This window comes from Oncorhynchus masou, unplaced genomic scaffold (genome assembly GCF_036934945.1).
Source record: "Oncorhynchus masou masou isolate Uvic2021 unplaced genomic scaffold, UVic_Omas_1.1 unplaced_scaffold_1768, whole genome shotgun sequence".
NCBI lineage: Eukaryota > Metazoa > Chordata > Actinopteri > Salmoniformes > Salmonidae > Oncorhynchus > Oncorhynchus masou.
In genome coordinates, this window is record NW_027007856.1 from 24,703 (window position 1) to 31,957 (window position 7,255).

Consider the following 7,255-nt stretch of genomic DNA (forward strand, 5'->3'; position numbering starts at 1 on the left):
CACTGACACCAGTCAACTGTATAACAACAACTGATGAAATCACCAGAAAGTTGTTATGGGGCCAGGACTCAGACTGACTGGATAAAGGGGACAGGACTCAGTGTGACTGGATAACGGGGACAGGACTCAGTCTGACTGGATAACGGGGACAGGACTCAGTCTGACTGGATAACGGGGACAGGACTCAGACTGACTGGATAACGGGGACAGGACTCAGTATGACTGGATAACGGGGCCAGGACTCAGTCTGACTGGATAACGGGGACAGGACTCAGTCTGACTGGATAACGGGGACAGGACTCAGACTGACTGGATAACGGGGACAGGACTCAGACTGACTGGATAACGGGGACAGGACTCAGTCTGACTGGATAACGGGGACAGGACTCAGACTGACTGGATAACGGGGACAGGACTCAGTTTGACTGGATAACGGGGACAGGACTCAGTCTGACTGGATAACGGGGACAGGACTCAGTCTGACTGGATAACGGGGACAGGACTCAGTCTGACTGGATAACGGGGACAGGACTCAGTCTGACTGGATAACGGGGACAGGACTCAGTCTGACTGGATAACGGGGACAGGACTCAGACTGACTGGATAACGGGGACAGGACTCAGACTGACTGGATAACGGGGACAGGACTCAGACTGACTGGATAACGGGGACAGGACTCAGTCTGACTGGATAACGGGGACAGGACTCAGTCTGACTGGATAACGGGGACAGGACTCAGTCTGACTGGATAACGGGGACAGGACTCAGTCTGACTGGATAACGGGGACAGGACTCAGACTGACTGGATAACGGGGACAGGACTCAGACTGACTGGATAACGGGGCCAGGACTCAGACTGACTGGATAACGGGGACAGGACTCAGTCTGACTGGATAACGGGGACAGGACTCAGTCTGGACTGGATAACGGGGACAGGACTCAGTCTGACTGGATAACGGGGACAGGACTCAGACTGACTGGATAACGGGGACAGGACTCAGACTGACTGGATAACGGGGACAGGACTCAGACTGACTGGATAACGGGGACAGGACTCAGTCTGACTGGATAACGGGGACAGGACTCAGACTGACTGGATAACGGGGGACAGGACTCTCAGTCTGACTGGATAACGGGGACAGGGACAGGACTCAGTCTGACTGGATAACGGGGACAGGACTCAGTCTGACTGGATAACGGGGCCAGGACTCAGTCTGACTGGATAACGGGGACAGGACTCAGTGGATAACGGGGACAGGGTCTGACTGGACGGGGACAGACTGACTGATAAGGACGGGGACAGGACTCAGACTGACTGGATAACGGGGACAGGACTCAGACTGACTGGATAACGGGGCCAGGACTCAGACTGACTGGATAACGGGGACAGGACTCAGACTGACTGGATAACGGGGACAGGACTCAGACTGACTGGATAACGGGGACAGGACTCAGACTGACTGGATAACGGGGACAGGACTCAGACTGACTGGATAACGGGGACAGGACTCAGACTGACTGGATAACGGGGACAGGACTCAGACTGACTGGATAACGGGGACAGGACTCAGTCTGACTGGATAACGGGGACAGGACTCAGTCTGACTGGATAACGGGGACAGGACTCAGTCTGACTGGATAACGGGGACAGGACTCAGACTGACTGGATAAGGACTCAGACTGGGATAACGGGGACAGGACTCAGACTGACTGGATAACGGGGACAGGACTCAGACTGACTGGATAACGGGGACAGGACTCAGTCTGACTGGATAGGACTCAGGGACTGGATAACAGGACTCAGTCTGACTGGATAACGGGGGGGACACAGGACTCAGTCTGACTGGATAACGGGGACAGGACTCAGTCTGACTGGATAACGGGGACAGGACTCAGTCTGACTGGATAACGGGGACAGGACTCAGTCTGACTGGATAACGGGGACTCAGTCTGACTGGATAACGGGACAGGACTCAGTCTGACTGGATAACGGGGACAGGACTCAGTCTGACTGGATAACGGGGACAGGACTCAGTCTGACTGGATAACGGGGACAGGACTCAGTCTGACTGGATAACGGGGACAGGACTCAGTCTGACTGGATAACGGGGGACAGGACTCAGTCTGACTGGATATACGGGGACAGGACTCAGTCTGACTGGATAACTGGGACAGGACTCAGATACTGGGACTGACCAGGTGTGGTTATGATACTGGGACCAGGACTACAGACTGACTGGATGATACTGGGACCAGGACTCAGACTGACTGGATAACTGGGTAGACCAGGTGTGGTTACTGGGACAGTCTGACTGGATAGACCAGGGTGGTTACAGGACTCAGGTGTGATGATACTGGGACAGTAGACCAGGTGGATGATACTGGGACAGTAGACCAGGGGACAGGACTCAGGTGTGGTTACTGGACAGTAGACCAGGTGTGGTTATGATACTCAGACAGTAGACCAGGTGTGGTTATGACTGGATGATACTGGGGACAGGACTCAGACTGGATATACTGAGACAGTAGACCAGGTGTGGTTATGATACTGGGGACCAGGACTCAGTCTGACTGGGATAGACCAGGGGACAGGACTCAGTGTGGTTGGATACTGACCAGGATACTGAGACAGTAGACTGGTGTGGTTATGATACTGGGACAGGACTCAGTAGACCAGGTGACTGGATAACGGGGACACAGGACTGTGGTTATGATACTGGGACAGTGACTGGATGATACTGGGGACAGGACTGGGACAGTAGACTGGATATACTGGGACAGGACTCAGATACTGGGACAGTAGGGTGTGGTTATGATACTGGGACAGTAGACCAGGACTCAGTGTGATGATACTGGACAGTAGACCAGGGGACAGGACTCCAGGTGTGGTTATGATACTGAGACCAGGTATGGTTATGATACTGGGACAGTAGACCAGGTGTGGTTATGATACTGAGACAGTTGATGATACTGGGACAGTAGACCAGGTGTGGTTATGATACAGGTGTGGTTATGACCAGGTGTGGTTATGATACTGGGACAGTAGACTGTGGTTATGATACTGGGACAGTAGACCAGGTGTGGTTATGATACTGAGACAGTGACCAGTTGATACTGGGACAGTAGACCAGGTGTGGTTATGATACTGGGACAGTAGACCAGGTGTGGTTATGATACTGGATAGACCAGGTGTGGTTATGATACTGGACAGTAGACCAGGTGTGGTTATGATACTGGACAGTAGACCAGGTGTGGTTATGATACTGGGACAGTAGACCAGGTGTGGTTGTGATACTGGGACAGTAGACCAGGTGTGGTTATGATACTGGACAGTATACGGACAGGACTCAGACTGAGGTGTGGTTGTGATAACTGGGACAGTAGACCAGGTGGATGATACTGGGACAGTAGACCAGGTGTGGTTATGATACTGGATAGACCAGGTGGGACAGTAGACCAGGTGACTGGTTATGATACTGGGACAGTAGACCAGGTGTGGTTATGATACTGGACAGTAGACCAGGTGTGGTTATGATACTGGACAGTAGACCAGGTGATACTGGGACAGTAGACCAGGTGTGGATGATACTGGACAGTAGACCAGGTGTGGTTATGATACTGGGACAGTAGACCAGGTGTGGTTATGATACTGGGACAGTAGACCAGGTAGACCAGGTGTGGTTGGGACAGTGATATGATACTGAGACAGTAGACCAGGTGTGGTTATGATACTGGGACAGTAGACCAGGTGTGGTTATGATACTGGACAGTAGACCAGGTGTGGTTATGATACTGGGACAGTGGTGTATGATACTGGGACAGTAGACCAGTGTGGTTATGATACTGGACAGTAGACCAGGTGTGGTTAGGATACTGGGACAGTTGTGGTTATGATACTGGGACAGTAGACCAGGTGGTTATGATACTGACAGACCAGGTGTGGTTATGATACTGAGACAGTAGACCAGGTGTGGTTATGATACTGGGACAGTAGACCAGGTGTGGTTATGATACTGGGACAGTAGACCAGGTGTGGTTATGATACTGGGACAGTAGACCAGGTGTGGTTATGATACTGGGACAGTAGACCAGGTGTGGTTATGATACTGGGACAGTAGACCAGGTGTGGTTATGATACTGGGACAGTAGACCAGGTGTGGTTATGATACTGGGACAGTAGACCAGGTGTGGTTATGATACTGGGACAGTAGACCAGGTGTGGTTATGATACTGGGACAGACCAGGTGTGGTTATGACTGGGACAGACCAGGTGTGGTTGTGGTTATGATACTGGGACAGTAGACCAGGTGTGGTTATGATACTGGGACAGTAGACCAGGTGTGGTTATGATACTGGGACAGTAGACCAGGTGTGGTTATGATACTGGGACAGTAGACCAGGTAGACCAGGTGTGGTTATGATACTGGGACAGTAGACCAGGTGTGGTTATGATACTGGGACAGTAGACCAGGTGTGGTTATGATACTGTAGACCAGGTATACTGATACAGTAGACCAGGTGTGGTTATGATACTGGGACAGTAGACCAGGTGTGGTTATGATACTGGGACAGTAGACCAGGTGTGGTTATGATACTGGGACAGTAGACCAGGTGTGGTTATGATACTGGGACAGTAGACCAGGTGTGGTTATGATACTGGGACAGTAGACCAGGTGTGGTTATGATACTGGGACAGTAGACCAGGTGTGGTTATGATACTGGGACAGTAGACCAGGTACTGGGACAGTAGACCAGGTGTGGTTATGATACTGGGACAGTAGACCAGGTGTGGTTATGATACTGGGACAGTAGACCAGGTGTGGTTATGATACTGGGACAGTAGACCAGGTGTGGTTAGATACTGGGACAGTAGACCAGGTGTGGTTATGATACTGGGACAGTAGACCAGGTGTGGTTATGATACTGGGACAGTAGACCAGGTGTGGTTATGATACTGGGACAGTAGACCAGGTGTGGTTATGATACTGGGACAGTAGACCAGGTGTGGTTATGATACTGGGACAGTGACCAGGTGTGGTTATGATACTGGGACAGTAGACCAGGTACAGAGACCAGGTGTGGTTATGATACTGGGATGATACTGGGACAGTAGACCAGGTGTATGATACTGGGACAGTAGACCAGGTGTGGTTATGATACTGGGACAGTATGATACTGGGACAGTAGACCAGGTAGACCAGGTGTGGTTATGATACTGGGACAGTAGACCAGGTGTGGTTATGATACTGAGACAGGTGTGGTTATGATACTGGGACAGTAGACCAGGTGTGGTTATGATACTGGGACAGTAGACCAGGTGTGGTTATGATACTGGGACAGTAGACCAGGTGTGGTTATGATACTGATACTGTGGACAGTAGACCAGGTGTGGTTATGATACTGGGACAGTAGACCAGGTGTGGTTATGATACAGTGGGACAGTAGACCAGGTGTGGTTATGATACTGGGACAGTAGACCAGGTGTGGTTATGATACTGGGACAGTAGACCAGGTGTGGTTATGATACTGGGACAGTAGACCAGGTGTGGTTATGATACTGGGACAGTAGACCAGGTGTGGTTATGATACTGGGACAGTAGACCAGGTGTGGTTATGATACTGGGACAGTAGACCAGGTGTGGTTATGATACTGGGACAGTAGACCAGGTGTGGTTATGATACTGGGACAGTAGACCAGGTGTGGTTATGATACTGGGACAGTAGACCAGGTGTGGTTATGATACTGGGACAGTAGACCAGGTGTGGTTATGATACTGACAGACAGGTGTGGTTAGACCAGGGTGTGGTTATGATACTGGGACAGTAGACCAGGTGTGGTTATGATACTGGGACAGTAGACCAGGTGTGGTTATGATACTGGGACAGTAGACCAGGTGTGGTTATGATACTGGGACAGTAGACCAGGTGTGGTTATGATACTGGGACAGTAGACCAGGTGTGGTTATGATACTGGGACAGTAGACCAGGTGTGGTTATGATACTGGGACAGTAGACCAGGTGTGGTTATGATACTGGGACAGTAGACCAGGTGTGGTTATGATACTGGGACAGTAGACCAGGTGTGGTTATGATACTGGGACAGTAGACCAGGTGTGGTTATGATACTGGGACAGTAGACCAGGTGTGGTTATGATACTGGGACAGTAGACCAGGTGTGGTTATGATACTGGGACAGTAGACCAGGTGTGGTTATGATACTGAGACAGTAGACCAGGTGTGGTTATGATACTGGGACAGTAGACCAGGTGTGGTTATGATACTGGGACAGTAGACCAGGTGTGGTTATGATACTGGGACAGTAGACCAGGTGTGGTTATGATACTGGGACAGTAGACCAGGTGTGGTTATGATACTGGGACAGTAGACCAGGTGTGGTTATGATACTGGGACAGTAGACCAGGTGTGGTTATGATACTGGGACAGTAGACCAGGTGTGGTTATGATACTGGGACAGTAGACCAGGTGTGGTTATGATACTGGGACAGTAGACCAGGTGTGGTTATGATACTGGGACAGTAGACCAGGTGTGGTTATGATACTGGGACAGTAGACCAGGTGTGGTTATGATACTGGGACAGTAGACCAGGTGTGGTTATGATACTGGGACAGTAGACCAGGTGTGTGTGGTTATGATACTGGGACAGTAGACCAGGTGTGGTTATGATACTGAGACAGTAGACCAGGTGTGGTTATGATACTGGGACAGTAGACCAGGTGTGGTTATGATACTGGGACAGTAGACCAGGTGTGGTTATGATACTGGGACAGTAGACCAGGTGTGGTTATGATACTGAGACAGTAGACCAGGTGTGGTTATGATACTGGGACAGTAGACCAGGTGTGGTTATGATACTGGGACAGTAGACCAGGTGTGGTTATGATACTGGGACAGTAGACCAGGTGTGGTTATGATACTGGGACAGTAGACCAGGTGTGGTTATGATACTGGGACAGTAGACCAGGTGTGGTTATGATACTGGGACAGTAGACCAGGTGTGGTTATGATACTGATACTGACAGTAGACCAGGTGTGGTTATGATACTGGGACAGTAGACCAGGTGTGGTTATGATACTGGGACCAGTATACTGACCAGGTGTGGTTATGATACTGGGACAGTAGACCAGGTGTGGTTATGATACTGGGAGGTAGACCAGGTGTGGTTATGATACTGGGACAGTGATACTACTGAGACAGTAGACCAGGTGTGGTTATGATACTGAGACAGTAGACCA